Raw genomic sequence first — 18,238 nt, 5'->3', positions numbered from 1 at the left:
ACAAACATTTTTCACTCTTCAGTCCAGTTTTTGTACAGAACCATTTTCAAAGGAAGTTGCTTTTTTTCTCCTTCTTTGATAAGCCACATAACGCTGACCTACGAATCAAGCAAACAGAAATAAGGGACCTAAATCAAAGGATGAACCGGTGTTGTGCCAGTCATATAACGAAATGAACAGTATCTATAAATTTCTCCCTCTCATACTATTTAAAAAAATAAAAAAACAAACCCTAATTCTTCATCCTGCGTCTTTATTCTTCGAGCGTGGTCAGAAGAGGAGCTTGTCCTGTGCAGTATCTCTGCTGTTCCCAGGACTGTGCTCTTGATCTCTCATGTCATTCCTGGGATCTGCTGGAGCCAACTGCCCAGGTATGGAGAACTCCGCCCGAGTGCTCCGATGACCACGGAGGTCACTGTCGCCTTCAGCTTCCACGTCTTTCTTGTATTGATGCCAGAGGCTTCAAACAGTTATATTGTTCCAGCAGGGCATCTTGAGGCGCCTTTTGTTGTGATTTGGCGCTATATAAATAAAATTGAAATTGCATCTGACAGCCGGCAGGTGTTGATTGGTTGGATCTTGTTCTTCCCATTCAGCCGACTCCTCAGGACTCGTCTCTGCAGGTATTTGGTGGTTGCAGCTTTCCTAACAGCCTCTTCATGGTTCCCATCTGACTGTGGGACTCCAAGTATCACAGCTACATTCTCTGCCTGCAATGTGCAATCCCCTCAGTTCTGATCACCTTCCCCCTTTGTGTTACATCCTCCTACACGTCTCCAGTCCGAATGACAGGCCAGTGTTATTGCTGTTATTGATCTTAGTGGATCAGTGAGCTGATCACTCATTCACGCCTAGCATGCAGCTCGATGTCATCCATGTACAGGAGGTGGCAACATGTGCCGTTCACACAGACTCCAGATGTCCAATGACATCTGTCTCGAGGGCAGAGGTGTGTCTCTCCTCTGTTATCACTCTCTGCAGGCGTTTGCGGTTTGCAGTAGTGCTGCTGTACCATGCAGTGATGCAGCTGTCAGGCTGCTCTCCACAGTGCAGCTGTAGAACCTGCTGAGGATCTTGGCCAACATACCAAATTTCCTCAGCCTCCTCAGGAAATACAGCAGCTGCTGAGCCTTCTTGACCAGCTGTGTGGTAAATGGCCTGTATTTGTATAGCGCTTTTACTAGTCCCCTAGGGACCCCAAAGTGCTTTACACACCCAGTCATCCACCCATTCATACACTGGTGGAGGCAGCTACAGTTGTAGCCACAGCTGCCCTGGGGCAGACTGACAGAAGCGAGGCTGCCATATCGCGCCATCGGCCCTTCTGGCCAACACCAGTAGGCGGTGGGTGAAGTGTCTTGCCCAAGGACACAACGACCGAGACTGTCCGAGCCGGGGCTCAAACCGGCAACCTTCCGATTACAAGACGAACTCCCAACTCTTAAGCCACGATCCCATGTGGTGTTCAGTGTCCAGGTTTTCAGTTTTTATTTGTCATATGCAAGTTAGCACAGGGTCAACATCGCAATGAAATGTATTTGACGAGCAGAAGACAGTCACTCAGCAGAATGGTACAGTAGAAGAAAAAAATAAAATAAATAGAAAAATAGTAAAGAGCAAAATATTAATAAGATGTAGTAAAAGAAAAAAAGAGAGATTTCTAGTTAACTGACTAAATATATATATAAGTATGTATAAATATATGTACACACTAGTGATTAAATAAAGAAAGTCTTAAATAGGAATGTGCCGGTGGGGATGGGATATTGCACAGGAATGAGCAGCAGTACATCAGGTAAGGTCCTCACTGATGTGGACGCCCAGGTACTGCTGCTCACCCTCTCCACTTCACGCTCCCGGGTAAACAGCGGCTGGTGAGGCCTCTTCTTCTTCCTCGTGTCCACTATCATCTCCTTTGTCTTATCAGTGTTGAGGGTGAGGTTGTTGTCCTCACACCGTGACACCAGAAGCCACGTCGTCCTCTCCAGTGATGCGACCGATCACTGCAGTGTCATCCGTGAACTTCAAAATGATGTTGTCTTTGTTGGAGGTGACACAGTCATGGGTGACCAGGGTGTAGAGGATGGGGCTGAGGACACAACCCTGTGGGACGCCAGTGTTTGTCTGCCAGTCAAAAAGTCCTGTAGCCAGTCACAGAGGGTGGAGGGTGCAGGCCGAGTGTTGCCAGCTTGTGAGTGAGTTTGTGGGATCACAGAATTGAAAGCGGAGCTGTAATCAACCAAAAGTACCCTGATGTAGGAGTCTTTGTTTTCCAGGTGGGAGAGGTAGTAGTGAAGGGCAGCAGTGATGGTGTCTGATGTGGACCTGTTGGACCGGTGGGCACACTGCAGGGGTCCAGAGTGTCTGTGATGTTGCTCTGGATGTAGGTGGCAGATTTCTTTTCTCATGTATTAACCACATATTTAATCATATCACATTAGTTATAGTAATATCACTTTCTCACTGTACCATAGTAAGAGCACTCCTGTCACTAGTTTACATGCATGTGGAAAGTTACCACAGTGAGGCCGTTGTAATGGGAGACGTTAAACAGATAGTGGGACTCCTTCTGCTTATCAGGGATGTAACTCTTTAGGTGACGGCCAAGCATAAAACAAGGTCATAATTCTCTCTGTGAGGGAGGAGGTATAGCCCCCCTGAGAGGGGCAACATGTGAAAGTTTGTGGATGTTCTTTGTCTGTGTGTCTGTATATAAGATGTAAGGGCGGTGGCCACAGAGATGGTCCTGGTGTTTCACTGGGATGCTCTCTCCACATTGCAATGTGTTTATTAAACCCACTTCAAATCAAGCTCACTGGGTGTGTTGCAGAGTATATAGTTAGTGTAGTTGTTGTTTTGTTTTGTGTGTCAGTTCTACTACTAAGTGTCTGTAATGTCGGGTTGTGTTTAGTGGTTGAGAGGAGGCGGCAAAAACACTTAGCAGGATAGTCAAAATCAGAATCAGAATCAGAATCAGAATACTTTATTGATCCCTGGGGGAAATTATTTTTTGTTACAGTGCTCCATTTTAAACCAACATTAAGACAAGACAGACAATACACTAACTAAGAATAGTACAATATATACATATATATACATACATACATACATAAGTCACTTATAAATAAATAGTTGGAAAAGAAACATGTGTAGCTGTAGCAGCAAACAGTGTGTTAAGTGGATGCGTTGTACAGGGAGATGGCCACAGGCAGGAAAGATTTCCTGTGTCATTCAGTGGTGCTTTTCGGTAATCTCAGTCTCTCACTGAACGAGCTCCTGTGACTGACCAACATGTCATGGAGTGGGTGGGAGGTGTTATCCAACATTGTCTTTATCTTGGACAGCATCCGCCTCTCCGACACCACCTTGAGGGAGTCCAGCTCCATCCCCACAACATTGCTGGCCTTACGGATCAGTTTATTAAGTCTGTTGGCATCTGCGACCCTCAGCCTGCTCCCCCAGCATGCAACAGCATAGAGGATCGCACTGGCCACCACAGACTCATAGAAAATCCTCAGCATTTTCTGGCAGATGTTGAAGGACCTCAGTCGCCTCAAAAAATAGAGACGACTCTGGCCCTTCCTGTAAAGTGCTGTGGTGTTTTTAGCCCAGTCCAGTTTATTGTCAATGTGTACTCCAAGGTATTTATAGTCCTCCACAATGTCAACACTGACCCCCTGGATTGAAACAGGGGTCAAGTGTTTCCTGGTCTTCCTGAAGTCCACGATCAGTTCCTTGGTCTTTGCCACGTTGAGCTGCAGATGATTCTGCTCACACCACGTGACAAAGGAGTCGACCACAGCCCGGTACTCTGTCTCATCATCCCTGCTGATGCATCCAACCACCGCAGAGTCATCAGAAAACTTCTGAAGATGGCAGGTCTCTGTGCAGTGGCTGAAGTCTGTGGTGTAGAGGGTGAAGAGGAAGGGGGAGAGGACAGTCCCCTGTGGTGCCCCTGTGTTGCTGATCACCTTGTCAGACACACACTGTGGGAGACGTACATATTGTGGTCTTCCTGTCAGGTAATCAACAATCCAGGACACCAGAGAAGCATCCACCTGCATCGCTGCTAACTTATCACCCAGGAGGGTCGGCCTGATGGTGTTGAAAGCACTGGAAAAGTCAAAAAACATGACCCTCACAGTGCTCGCCGGCTGGTCCAGATGGGTGTAGACACGATTGAGCAGGTAGATGATGGCGTCCTCAGTTCCGAGACGAGGCTGATAAGCGAACTGAAGGGGATCCAGATGTGGTCTTACTATGGGTCGCAGCTGGTCCAGGATGAGCCTTTCCAGGGTCTTCATGATGTGGGAGGTCAGTGCCACGGGCCTGTAATCCTGGGGGCCACTGGGACGAGGCGTCTTTGGTACAGAGAGAATACACACTCACACTGGGAATTCCACAGTGTGTCCTTTAATGCACCTGATAATGGATTGCATTTATATAGCGCTTTTCGAGACGCTCAAAGCGCTTTTACAATACCACTATTCATTCACTCTCACATTCACACACTGGTGGAGGCAGCTACAGTTGTAGCCACAGCTGCCCTGGGCAGACTGACAGAAGCGAGGCTGCCATATCGCGCCATCGGCCCCTCTGGCCATCACCAGCAGGTGAAGTGTCTTGCCCAAGGACACAACGACCGAGACTGTCCGAGCCGGGGCTCGAACCGGCAACCTTCCGATTACAAGACGAACTGCCAACTCTTGAGCCACGATCGACCTTCTCTTCGGCAACCATATAAGCCCGGTTGAACGGCTGCAGCTTAACAAACATAGTGTTTACAAACATAGCACAGTGTTCGTACAACCCATAACGTTGCAAAAGAAAGGTGTCTGGAGAGGTAAAACATAAAATCCGTCCCTCCTCATGCACTAGCGTGCAAGCACATGTCCACACATTCACAGAGAGGGCAGTGGCGCATACCGATGACAACATTAACCCTCAACTTGGGTTGTCTTAAAGAGACACTATACCACTGTGACTTTTACATGTCACAGCAAAAAAGCCACCAACAGCAGGTTGAAGTGTAAACGCTGTGGGGAAACAGGAGGAGTGATACATCTCCTGTTTCCCCACAAAACAGCACAACCAAGGACTTAGAAGCACAATATAAAATACAAGTTAAAATGCTGGGTCACAAAGAACCGTGACAGACTCACCTTTAACTGCCCAAGACAAAGTTATGTGACATTAGTGATGTTTGTACTAACTTGGTTTTAAAGCTTTTACTTTAACTTATACGCTGTTCAATAGTTGTAGTTGATGATTTTATGGATAATTAAAGTCATATATAAGGAGGATTTTTGCTTCGGTTTTCTCATATTTTTTTCTCAGTCTCATCTTTTGTCATTTCAACTCCATGTGTGGCAGATTCCAACCTCAGCCAAGCTTTCCTATAACTATAAAAGACTATAAAGACACATCTCCGGGATGCACTGGTACGCATCTTCAGTGATGTATCCTGGGGTCATCAGGTGTTTCGGGTCTCACAACATCATACACCCTCGCCCAGGCGACCCAGCTGGGGGTGATCAGGCCCCGACTTGCGTACCAGTAGCTACCCACGGATCAGCCCTCTTGATCCACAGCCACCTTGTGGCTTTCTCTGCCGCTTCACTCACAGCCTGGATGGCCCTCTTCTTGGCTGCCCCAGCCATGCCCAGCCAGCCTAGGACTTTGCATAGTGATCGTCCTGCAAAGCCCCTACAACCCACTTCTATGGGCTCATAGAAAGTCTTCCAGCCCCTTCCCCTGCACTCCTGCACTAGTTCCTAGTACTTTCCTCGTTTCCTTTCATTGGCCTCCTCGATCTGCTCTTCCCAGGACACTGTGAGTTCCAGCATGATCAGCTGTTTTGAGGCCTCAGAAATAATTATCATGTCTGAACGGAGGGATGTTTTTGCAATGTTCTGAGGGAACTGTAGCTGTTTACCCAGGTCAGCCTGTAGCTGCCAATCAGAGGCTGTGTTGAAGAGGCCGGTAGTTAAATTCGGGCGCACCTGGGGTTTCTCTCCAGCCTTAATGAAAGAGATTGCCTTCCTCGGAGCATGATGATGCTTTCTGGTGCTGATTGCTGAGGCAATCTTTTCAGCAACTACTCTGAGCACCTGGTCGTGCCGCCAACGATACCGACCATCGGCCAGGGCCCTTGGGCAGCTGCTAAGGAGGTGTTCTAGGGTCCCTCTTCCAGAGCACAGGGGACAGACAGGTGTCTCGCTCTTCCCCCACAGATGGAGGTTTGCTGGGCTTGGCAGAGTATCGTATACTGCCTGCACTAGGAATCGGATCCGGTGGAAGTCTGCCTGCATGATGTTTGCCCAGGTGACCTTGCGCTGCAAGGTGCTCTCCCACCTTGTCCATGCTCTCTGCCGCTTAAGGCCTACAGCTCGACTTACTCGCCCCTCCTCCACACCTGCTCGGACCTCTTCCTGGAGTAGCTGGTGTCTCTCCTTTCCCTGTGCCCTGCTGACCTGGGCCTTTGGGAAGTACCCCAAGCCTGCTCCCCCTGTTGCTAAGACCCTCACCAGTGTTTTCTGCCTTAGGTGTGACTCCGCCACCTCAACTGCCTTCTCAGCCTTCCACTTTCTTCCTGTCCTTACCTCAATACCTGCTGATGCCACCTTGCAGTCTTTAGAATCTCTGTACTGTAGGGCTTCTTCTAGAGCGGGTATTGGACGAATGTCACCAATTTTCTAAAGAAATATATTTCAGAAGGTTCTGTTGACATGAAAATCTCACCAGATGTGGCAACAACCCATCAAATCCACACATGCAAAGTAATCAAACCACACGTTTCCATAGATTATGTGTAATAAAGAGAAATAAGACAGGGAAAAAGTCTTGAACACACTTGCTGCAGTTTGTTTAACACTTTGTACAAAAGCCTTTGTGTATGATGACAGCATCAAGATGCCTCCTGGTGGACAAATTAGTCGAACACATGTATTCTGTGCGCTGTGGGCGTGGCTCTACACAAAGTGACAGATAGTATCTGAGGTAACCACCATGAGATGCTCAAATGCTCTTAACTTGCACATTACATGTGCTCAGACGTTTCTCCACATCAACAGGGCCCCTTCTATAAACTGTGAGGATTCAGGTCAATGGCCGTTCTATCAGCTTTAGTTTCTCTCTCTGAAACCAGCTGGCTGTGTTTGGGATCATTGTTTGCTGAAATGTCAACCCTTGTTTCATCTTCATCAACACAAATTTTACACTAGAGGGTGTATTTACAAATGTACTTACAATGTCTCAGAGTTTATGAAAAATCTAATATTAAACAGTTCCTAAAATAAGCACACTGGTCAACTGGCTGATTCATTTCTTTTATTTTTGTGTCTTCAGTCTCCTGTGAATGTGGAGTCAGTGTTTCTTCCCCAAGATCTATGTTTGAATTTTAAGTTGCTTTCAGATCATGTGAATGATCACACAGATCAGACTTGGTGCAGATAAAGTTAAAGGTGCAGATACATTTGAATTAAACTTGAATGAGCCCTTTCCACATCTGATCTCTGCTCTTGTTACAGTCACAGTTTCCAGGAAGCTCCACAAGTGTGACGTGCTGGAGAAGAGGTTTGTTTGGCAGCCTGACAGTCACACACTTCACTAGTGGCCAATACCACGTCTTTGCCTTATTACCTTCTCTTTGTCTTGAATCATTACTTGAAGAAGAAATGACATAACTAAAAGTTCATATTAAATAAACTGAAACTAGCAAACCCAAAGTAACAAATGAGTTTTGCATCAATCATTGGTTTTTAATTTGAGATTGTTTCGAGTTCGAAAAATGTTGAGCAACAGAACACACCAGCAGAGGCTCAGGAGAGTGCAATCAGACAATGAGTTTATTAAAACACACGCAGGAGAAGAAGTATACAGCATCACATCAGCAAAACGCCTCCCCCTAAGAATACACAAGATGATGATTTCATAGCATCAGGGTTTTACGCCCCCTCGTGCGTCAATTACAGATTAAAATACATCGATTACAGTCAATGGTACATCTTAAATGTGTAAAAAGAGATACAAAAGTTCAGTTTTTGATAACACCTGCCATACATGGTAATACATTTCAAGCCTACATGGTCCCTGAAGACTGATCCCTTTCTTAACTGCTCTCCTGTCATCTGTTACCAAGTAGACTAACATGCAGTTAGAAGCTAAATGAATTCCAGACCTTTGGCCTGGCAAGTTTCTAGATTATATTTGCAAGCGTGTACGCGGCCTTCTATGTTCCAGGTCACCCACACAATGGATTGTGAAGACATAGCGCTTCACAAAGCTTGAGACCTTTAATAGACTGAACATCAACTCTGAATGAGCACAAATATGCAATGTGTATAAAATGATCATAGCTACACCTGTAATGAAAAAGGTTAATATGATGGCAAACATCTTTGATACAATATCAATCCTGTAAGTAATATTATTAAGGCAATGTTAATAATGCAGGTTATATTATTGCAGTAAAAATAATTTCTGTATCTCCACAAGATCTACGTATGTCCAAGAATGCTAATCACAAACTGCTAATGAACTTCTACCATGGAGCTCCTTCTGCTGCACGCTGTGGTTCAGCTGCTGTGGAGGACAAGAGGAAACTGCAGCGGGTGGTGAGGGCAGCAGAGCGGCCCTGGGCCCGACACTAACCTCCCTCAGAGACATTTATATACTGGCAATGTCATCCTCAAGGACCCCTCGCACCCTGGACACTCACCGTGCACCACCACCCATCACATTGCACCTTATATTGCACTGATCACCTCCTCCTTTGTCTGGCATATAACTTGTATATAAAAAAAGCAGGAACTCCAGCAACACTTGAGGGAAGAAGAACAACTTTAATAATTGACCACCGCGTTTCGGCTTGTGGCCTTCATCACGGTCATAGTAAAACATTGTAAAGAATTGCTTAAATACAAGACAGGAAACAGAAAAAAATTCAAATTAACCAGTCAAAACTTCATAGATAGGTCAGCTGACATATAATAGGTAGGTATTGGTTAATTGGTTAAGTCCCGCCCAAGTAAATACTGGGCTAGATCATTAATGATGAGGAGGGGGGGACATAACCCCCATATGTCTGAAAATAACACGTGCATGAAATGCATAAGAAGGATGCTATAAATATACACACAGATTTTAAACAAACAAAACAAAAACAGGGGGGCAGTCTTTAATGGTAAAAGCACGTTAGAATTAGAAAACACGATTACATCATCACATGGGAACACATTTGTTAAAAGAACCTTATTTATGTCTCTAAATTGTAAAGTCTCTAAAGATTAGACTTAAAATTAGGACTTAAGGTGAGATGTCTAGCACGCTACTCCTTCTTTGGCTGAACTAACAAGATTACTTGAATAAACATTACTCATGTGAGAGTAATTTAACTGATAAAATTAGGATAAAAAAATTAAAATAATTCTTTTTAAAAAAGGTGTAGTTCATAAAACCTCATTGATCGAAAAATGCTCATTCATACCTCTGGGGTGCAGACTCTTAAAACGGAATATCCAAGATGCTTCTCTTTTTTTCCGGATAAAATTTATGTTGCCACCTCTTTGGTTTAGTTTAATGGCTTCAATGCCGGAAAAATAATGGTGAATTTGGATGTTTATCGTTGAAGTGTCTTGCAACAGGGCTGGTTGAATCATTCCTCTTGATCGAACTTCTGTGTTCATTAATTCAATCTTTAAGAGGGCGGGATGTTTCTCCTATATATATCTTATTGCATGGGCACTGTATCATGTAGATTACATTTTTAGTTCTGCATGTGATAAAGCCCTTTGTGGCAATGGCTTTGTCACCTATAGGGTCTTTGAATGATTTGACATTTTTGGTGTATTGACAATTAATGCATCCCCCACACTTGAAATTACCATGTAGGTTATGAGTTATCAGGGTTTGATCTGGAGTGTCACCATTGGTGATCAGGTAGATTCTGTTCCAGTTATAGTCCCATAAATCATGAAGCTTGCTGCCAGAAAAGCTTCAAATCTCCTTTAAAAGCTATTTGTGGTCTTGGTTGTGGTCACTGATATCATTTGCAAAAACCCCAGTGTGAGAATTGTTGTGTGTGTGTGTGTGCGCGCGTGCGTGTGTGCGTGCGTGCGTACATGCGTGTGTGTGCGTGTGTGTGTGTTTGTGTGTGTTTGTGTGTGTGTGCGCGCGTGCGTGTGTGCGTGCGTGCGTGCGTGCGTACATGCGTGTGTGTGTGTTTGTGTGTGTTTGTGTGTGTGTGCGTGCGTGCGTGCGTGCGTGTGTGTGATTAACATTATCGTGCAAACGAACCAACAGAGTTTGATTCTACCGGCTGAAAGTCTCCATAAATGCAGGCGTTTCGGCGGCTACACCGGCTTCCACGAGTGTGACGCTTATTTTGAGAAAATAATAGAATATAAATGTATTTTTATATTTCAATATCACAATAATCTTCCAATGTAGAACTACAAGTTAAAAAAGAACTAAGATAAATCAAATCCACTTCAGCTAAACACTTCTCATTTATTTCCATCTTACATGCTGTGACTGCAGCCATTCCCACATCTCTGTGAATGGGACTCATGGACATGGATCAGTGGTTGTTGATCAATGGTCCTGAGAATCTGCATAATTAAGATGAAGGAACGGAGCTCCCAGCCCATCGTTCCTGCAGCTGCTTTCAGTCTTTATGCAAATGTCCTGTTTGTAAGACTGAAACCTGCAGCTGAGACTGAAGACGTCACCTGATGATGACGACACGTTTCTCCCACAAAACGCTGCGTCCAGATGAACAGAAGCAACAGACTCACTTTCCTGGATGATTGAGATGCATCAAGACTTCATTGTGTGTTACTTCTCATTCAGCACAGACACATTATTCCTGTTAGGTCATGTCAGCTGTCACTCAGTACAAGCACAACTGTGAACAACACAAACTTCTCTTCAATGTGTCACAGAAACACTAAGTGTGAGAGCCTGTATGACACACAGGACAGACTGTAAGCTCTGCTGGCTGCACAGCACTTTGTAGCAGTTTTCCAACATGTCCTCCACCCGTGATGTCAGTGGTGGGACCCCAGTCACAGCACTCAGCACCACCTCCTTTAAATGGATTTTATAGCAGTTCCTCCCGTTACTCGGTCCAACGCTTCTTAAATGTGTTTTTGCAGGATAAAACACAGCAGGTGGTGTAGAGAGGACGTCAGCTGACGGAGCAGAGGGAGGCAGACTGTGGATAAATGACAGAGTGAGAGGAGAGCAACCATGACAGAAGCACAGGTGTGGCAGATAGAAGTGGCTTTATAGACACTTATTGTCAGTCCTCGTGCATGCTGTGGAAATAAGTGTCTGTGTCATGAGGTGACATGTGAGCTTATCTTTGGTCAATAATGTCATGATCGGCTGTGTGCAGGCAGGAATTTGACCCAAACGCAAACTCACTGGAGACAAGACTGAACTCAAAATGGCAGCTTTTATTGCTGAACACAAAACTCTACAAAACCTAAACTGGGAAGACTCTAACAAAACACACATAGGGAGCCACAGGTAGAAACAGAAAGAGAAGAGAAAAGAAAAGAAGAAAAAAACAAAAACAAAAACAACCCCCCCCCCAAAAAAAACAACAACAAACAAACAAACAAACAAACAAACAAACAAACAAACAAACAAACAAACAAAAAAACTAGGGTTAGGAGGCAGCAGGGCAGCCAGGTTTACGTAGTACTCAGGGTTGTAACATCGTACACAAAATCACACCTCATATGCTTAACATAGTCTGTCCATTTAGACCATATTCCCTGGAAGTTTAAGAGAAAATGACACTTTTTCCATCGTATAGATCTCTTGTACAGAATGGATCCAGTCTTCTATCGTTGGTGGTTCAGGCTTAAGCCATCTTCTCGTAAGAGGCTTTTTACTTACGGCCAGAAGGATGTACAGGAGTCTTCTGTCGTTGGAATCCAGTTTATCCACTGGTGCATTGCACAAAAACATGGTCTCAAAAGTTGAAGGAAAAACAAATGAAAAAACATTTTGTAAATGATCATGGATTAGAGAGCAATACTGGCAAATATCTTTACAGTCCCAAAAGATGTGGAAATGGTTAGCTCCGTCTCCCCCACATCTCCAACATTTATCACCAAGTCCTCGATATCTTTGTTGAGCAGGGGTAATGAAAAATCTCATGATGCTTTTCCAGCTAAATTCATGCCAAACATTAGACCCAGTGGTAGCCCACTGTATCTTGCATGCGTGAGCCCAACACTTCTCTGTAATTGTCAAATTACCCTCCTTTTCCCACTTCGCTTTAATATACAGAGTGCTGTCGTTTTTACACCGCCGGATGCTGTTATATAATTTAGAAATAATTTTACTTTGCACTTCAGATTTGGTTAGTAATAAGAATGTTTCTACAAATTAAGTTGTGATTAAAATAATTTCTGATCTGTAGATATCTAAAAAAATCATCAGATCCCAAGTCATGTTTACTCCTCAAGAGATTTATTCTAAAGACACTTCTTCAGCTGAGAATCTAAAGGTAGAAACACACAGACGCTGCAGCTTTTACTTGCAAGGGCATGATCACAGATGCTCCCACCAGAGTGGGGCCTGTGATGTGCGCTCTGTTCTTGCACTTGTCTTTATTTATATACAAACGTAATACAACAGTGAATACATCTATTCATAGGCAGAGGGATGTTAGTGTGTAGGGAGTGTGTGTGTGGTTCTCTTCTTGTTAGTGCAGATAAAGTGTCCAGCTCTCCTCTTCCTGGCAGGAGTGAAATAATCACAGCTGGTTCAGCTTTTATCGCTGTGAGGAAGAATTTATCAAATCTAAGTCATCAAAAGGTCATCATGCAGTATTCTGTCACATGCAAACTTATATCACTCAAAGCTTATACTGACTGCTAAGTACAATTTTATATTGACAAACTGAAGGAGGAACACACTGAGAAAAAAAAGGAACAAAAAAGGGCAGCTCTTGGATTTACGTGAGCATCTCGCGTGTGTTTAACACGATTGCCTCAGGCTTTAAAGATCTGTACGAAATTCAACTTCATTGCATCAAATACAGGAAATCATAGCTTTCCTGTATTTCCTCCATTGTTGGCATGCTGGTTAGTGCTGTTGCTCCACAGTAAGAAGCTCCTGGGCTCAAGGCCACAGTCTGGCTAGTTTGCAGTGGTTTCTCTCTGGGTATTCTGGTTTCCAGTGTGAGAGGAAAAGTCAGGCAGTTATTAGAGCTAGTGAAGGAAATTGCCGTCCCGGGTTTCCTCCGTGGCGTGAGCGATAAGCAGAGTTCTGTCCTTTCCTTCTAAGATTCCTAATTATTTAAAGTAACACTCAGGTATGCCGTTCAGCTGGGTTAGTTACAGCGCCGGGAGCAGCTTGGGAGAACAAGGAAACACAGACTGCTTCAGGTTGCCTTCCCAAATCAACTCAAAGGTTTATTTGATACACAGCAGTTTATATAGAGGAAAAAAAGGTTCGTGTGTCAGCTTTCCCAGTTCAAACCGGTACAGACTAAATAAGGAAACGTCTTCCTGCCTTCTGAGCAAAGTATCCCTTGTGTAGTTTATCAGTTCAGCTATAATTTATGATCATCCCAGCAAAATACACTCCTAGACATAAAATACAGAGTTCTTTCATTAGTGAATTCTGAAACAAACCACCTAGCCTTTAACGAGCCTTTTCCAGGAGATAAAGAAAAAGGGAGGATGGGAGTAAGGAAGTGGTCTCATCTCTGTGGTGTTTTCGACCTTGGGGGACCAGCTTGTGAGTCTTACACCTTAATTCTTGGGTCACAGAGAAAGAGAAAAACAACTAGTAGATGGGCCTTATTGAGTAACAGTTTTCCTGTATAAAACAATCTCCTGTAAATGCTAACCGTGGTATCAAAATATCACAACAGCTAGGTTAACTGATGATTCTAAATTATCCATGAATGTAAACGGCTGTGTGTTTCTATCTGATAGACTGGTGAGCTGTCCGGGGTGTACCCTGCCTGGTAACCTATCACTTCAGGGTTATTTCCCGGCCCTGCTGCAACCAGGATAAAGATAGGAGGATGGTAGTTGTTGTAGACCCCTTCAATTTTTATGGTAACCAGGATCTAGACTTGATACTGAGACAAAAACGGTGCCGACTTTAGGATTAGTGAATGTCCACAACAATTCACCCAGCCTGTAGAAGAAGGGTGGAGGTTTTGTCTTGCTTTGTTTGTGCAGGAGCAGAAGGATGACAGAGACTAAAGGGGGAGGCTGTAGCTTCACATGAGTGTGAGCTGCAGACTGAACCCTTTGGTTGCTAATGTTGAGTCACTGATGTTTGCATTAAGAAAATTGTGTTTTATTAGCTGTGTTTTAATTAAGGTATCACATTATATTGTTGGGAATGTTAAATGCTAAAGTGAAGAAAAGCTTTGATTTCACTCATGACTGAACATGTTATTATTAACCATAGCAGGCCACTGTAAAGAGTCAATTAACTGTTATAGAGGGAAAAAAGGCCAAAAACTCTGTTAATACCTATGAATAACAGGCAATGATAGACTTGTCACATTCAAAATAGAGATATGTAATAACAAACACGGGTCCGTGTCATTTAGGTTCTCCATTGAAATAGTCAATCATTTAGAAAAGTAGAATATATATGTCTCAACGCTGTTTCTCAATAATATTAAAAACCTAAAAACTATTGTTGTGGAAGATAGAAGTCACTGTGACAGCCCTCTGACTGTGGAGGACGTTTGTAATCCTATTTCTGCACTTAAGGCCAACAAATCTCCCGGCACAGATGGTTTGACTGCAGAGTTTTATGAATCATTTTCTAATCTCCTGGCTCCGTTCTTACTGCAGCTTTTCATAGGAAGTGTAGAGAATAACATCCTCCCTCCTACTCTTACTCAGGGTCTCATAACACTTATTCCAAAGCCAAACAAAGACTTACTTCTTATTGATAATTGGAGACCCATCTGTCTGCTCAATGATGACTATGAGATTATGGCTTTAGTACTTGCTAACAGAATGAAAGAGTTCTTGGACACAATTATCGATGAGACACAATCAGGCTTTATGAGAAACAGACACCTTTCTAAGAACAATCCGTCCAGCCCTTAGTGTTATTAGTGATTTCTCTGAGGCATCTGGTTTATGTCTAAATCTTAAAAACATGTGAATTACTAGCAATTAAAGGCTGCACTGCAAATGCTCTCTGTAACATTTCTGTTAAACAAGAAGTCACACACCCAGGACTGTTAATATCCAAAGACCAAAAGTCAAGATGCTCGTCAAACTTGTCAAACAGTGTTGGGGAATTCTCTTTTTTTTTTTTTTTTTTTAACGATCAGAAATGCTTTTATTTCTCAATGTATACGTTTTAAACAGTCATCGTAATTTCTCTTTTTTTATCAGCCATAGTAGACATGTCCAACTGGGACTTAACCCACATATGGTTGCTGGAGTCTATCCCAGCTATCACAGGGTGAGAAGCACCATACAATCTTAGCAGTTGCAGGTTTAACCATTCATGCTCACATTCACACCACATCAGTTTAGAACCACAATATAACCTATTATGTCAGCATTGAGGGCAGGCTGGGGGGTTTGTACCATTTTCTCTCCAGGAAGCTTTGGGTGGTTCCTTCCGGTGGAGCTACCTTCCTGGGCTTTCTGTTCCCTGCATCTGGAAGTAATAATTCATTAGAGACCTCCATATTTAAGGACCGGTTGTGGCCGTGATTTTCTGGCAAACTGTTATACCTACCTTCATGAATTTATGATCCACCTGCTCAACCACCAGAAGAACTCTCCTGTTTCTCTTTTTTTCACTTTCCCACTCTCAACTGGCCCTGCTTCCTGCACCTTCCACATTGCTCCCCACCTCTGTGAGACTCAATATGCTCTGGACCCAAACCACCATGCTCTTTACCCTGCTCCAGAACCCAGCCTGCCCACAGACCTACCTCCTCTCTTCCTCCACTCTGGGAGCCACAAATCCTCCCAGACCCCCAGCATCCGACTCCTCTCCCTTCACTACTGCACCTCTTGAAAAAAATAAAATAGCTCCAACAGAAAGACTCAAACAAGGTGATGTGGCATGGAAAGCTTCCAAAGGTTGCATGAAAACTGAGTAAATTAAAATAATTTACTGCAGTTCTAACTGTAAAAAAATCATCAGTAGAAAAAACACAACTCTGCTAAGATTAACACACATCTATATAAAGCAGGAAAACATCAGTAAATCATTTTTATCTTTCAATAAGGGGATGGGAAAGTCTCACATTAGGATGCGCTAGTTACTGTTTTCTACTGAATACATTTTTAGAAATTGTGACCTGAATATTATTTTGCTGAATGTCTTTAACCGAATGACTGACTTTCCTGTCTTTTTCTTTCGTTTCATTCCTCGCCTCAGCTCTCACACCAAAAGAAACCAATGATCATTTTATGACAGTTAAAAATAGAATAATGGTGGACACAGATTGCAACGTGATTGGAGAATAATGTGCTCAATTATTTGTGTGTGTGCGTTTTAAAATACATGAACACAAAAAGTGGGTAAGACATCTTTTCTGAGAGTGTATCTTTCAAAGGTCTCTAGAAAACATCAGTGGGTACTTCTAGTGTTGGGTGGTTATCCTTCAACTTGAGGGTATTAACTGTTAAACATTATGGTGTTAAGGTTAGGACAATGTGCTTGATTTTTTTTTTTTTGTGTCCCGTTTGGATCTTTAGCATCAGAATTGTTGTCTTAAGGCCAAGAAAGATGCCAAGCGGATTTATTTTACCAAGTGGATCATCATGGCCTTGCCATATTGGTCCATTTGATTGACCTTTATTATAATTATGAATTTATTTTATTTTCAGTTGCTACAAACGGGACAGACATGACTGGGGGATAGGACAGGGAGAAAGAATGAAAGAAAGAGCGGGAGAGAAAGAAAACCAAAGGGGAGAAGAGACGGTGAGAAAGGGGAGAAGAAAGAAAAAAAAAAACACCTGGGTCACCTGTATGGAGAAAAAAAACAGAAGAGAAAGCAAACAACAAAGAGCAACATAATAAAATAACAGCACCATCACAATAAACTAGCTAGCAGTAGATATCAGTAGATACTAAATAATAAACGATATTGTGCAGCACGCAAGATAGACAGCGCACAATGTGCTTTGAGGCAGCAGCCAAGAAAGCTGTAGTCCGCGTCTGTGAATACCCGTGTGTACACCTGTGTGCATACCTGTGTGGATCAGCATGCTTGTATTCCAAAGGTTTCTCCATGTAACGATCTGCTAGAGGGTGTGGGGGGGCCACAGCCCCGTCCTTTATGGTATCAAGCAGGTATGGAGGAGATCAAAACTCCAGACATCCAGAGGCCCCCAGAACACAAGAGACCAAGGAAGACCAACAGAGGGGCAGCCGCGCCACTGTCCCAGTAAGAGCTGAGGAGAGTCCCAGATGAGGGCTCACTCAGCAGCCGCGGAGCAGAAGCCAGGGGGAGTCGCAGTGACGCGCCCGTGAGCTCCGCCGGCAGCCAGCTGTGCCTGAGTGACCGAGCCCCAGGCCGAGAGGCCGGGGGCACCCCACCTCCGAAGTGGCCCGAGCGAGCCCCAGGCTCCAGGCCCCGATAAGCGGCCGCCAGGGAGTGAGCCGGTGTGTACCCGGACGCCCACCCCCGGACACAAAGAACCACCAACGCACCGACACCTGAGGGAGTCCGCCACCGGCAGGGGAAGTGGTGGTGGGGAATTCTCAATGGTGCTTGGTGCCATACCCTCAGGGACTTTAATGTTATATAAAAACACTGACAGCTCAATATCTGCCTCAGTCACTCTCCCTGATCCAGCTGAGTCAGCAGTGGGAAAAATCTGCTTTTCACAGGAACTTGGTAACAGCAATAAGAGAATACGTAGTTTATTCCAAGAAGATATCGTCTCTCTCCCATATATAGAATATCTTACTGGAACCGACATGTTCCAGATATCACCTGGAAGACAGTCTGGATGATCCCATAAATATCTAGTTGTGAACAAGGTGAAGGAAATCTCATATAAAATTCTTCATAAATGTGACCCAGCCAGTCACTATATGGTAACATTTAAAAGAGACATAAATACTAATTGAACTTTCTGTGGGGATCATCCAGAAACTGTGGCACATCTCTTTTGGTTCCTCTACACAGAGATTCTGGAAGAATTTAGCAGTTTTGTTATTGTCCATATTTTAAGGGAGTTTTCTTTACGATGGAAAATGTTTT

The 18,238-nt window shown here is 43.8% G+C and overlaps 1 pseudogene; it reads right to left on the bottom strand.

Annotated features, from left to right (window-relative positions):
- Positions 1 to 1,950: 1,950 nt before the first annotated feature.
- On the bottom strand, positions 1,951 to 8,667 carry LOC146710558 (uncharacterized; annotated as a pseudogene).
- Between the last annotated feature and the right edge of the window lie 9,571 nt (positions 8,668 to 18,238).

This window comes from Copadichromis virginalis, linkage group LG4, assembly GCF_057382275.1.
Source record: "Copadichromis virginalis isolate Kocher_CV1m ecotype Utaka linkage group LG4, C_Virginalis_male_GT1.1, whole genome shotgun sequence".
In the NCBI taxonomy this organism is placed as follows: Eukaryota; Metazoa; Chordata; class Actinopteri; order Cichliformes; family Cichlidae; genus Copadichromis; species Copadichromis virginalis.
Note: the sequence above shows the minus strand (reverse complement) of the source record. Positions and strands in the feature narration are given on the sequence as shown.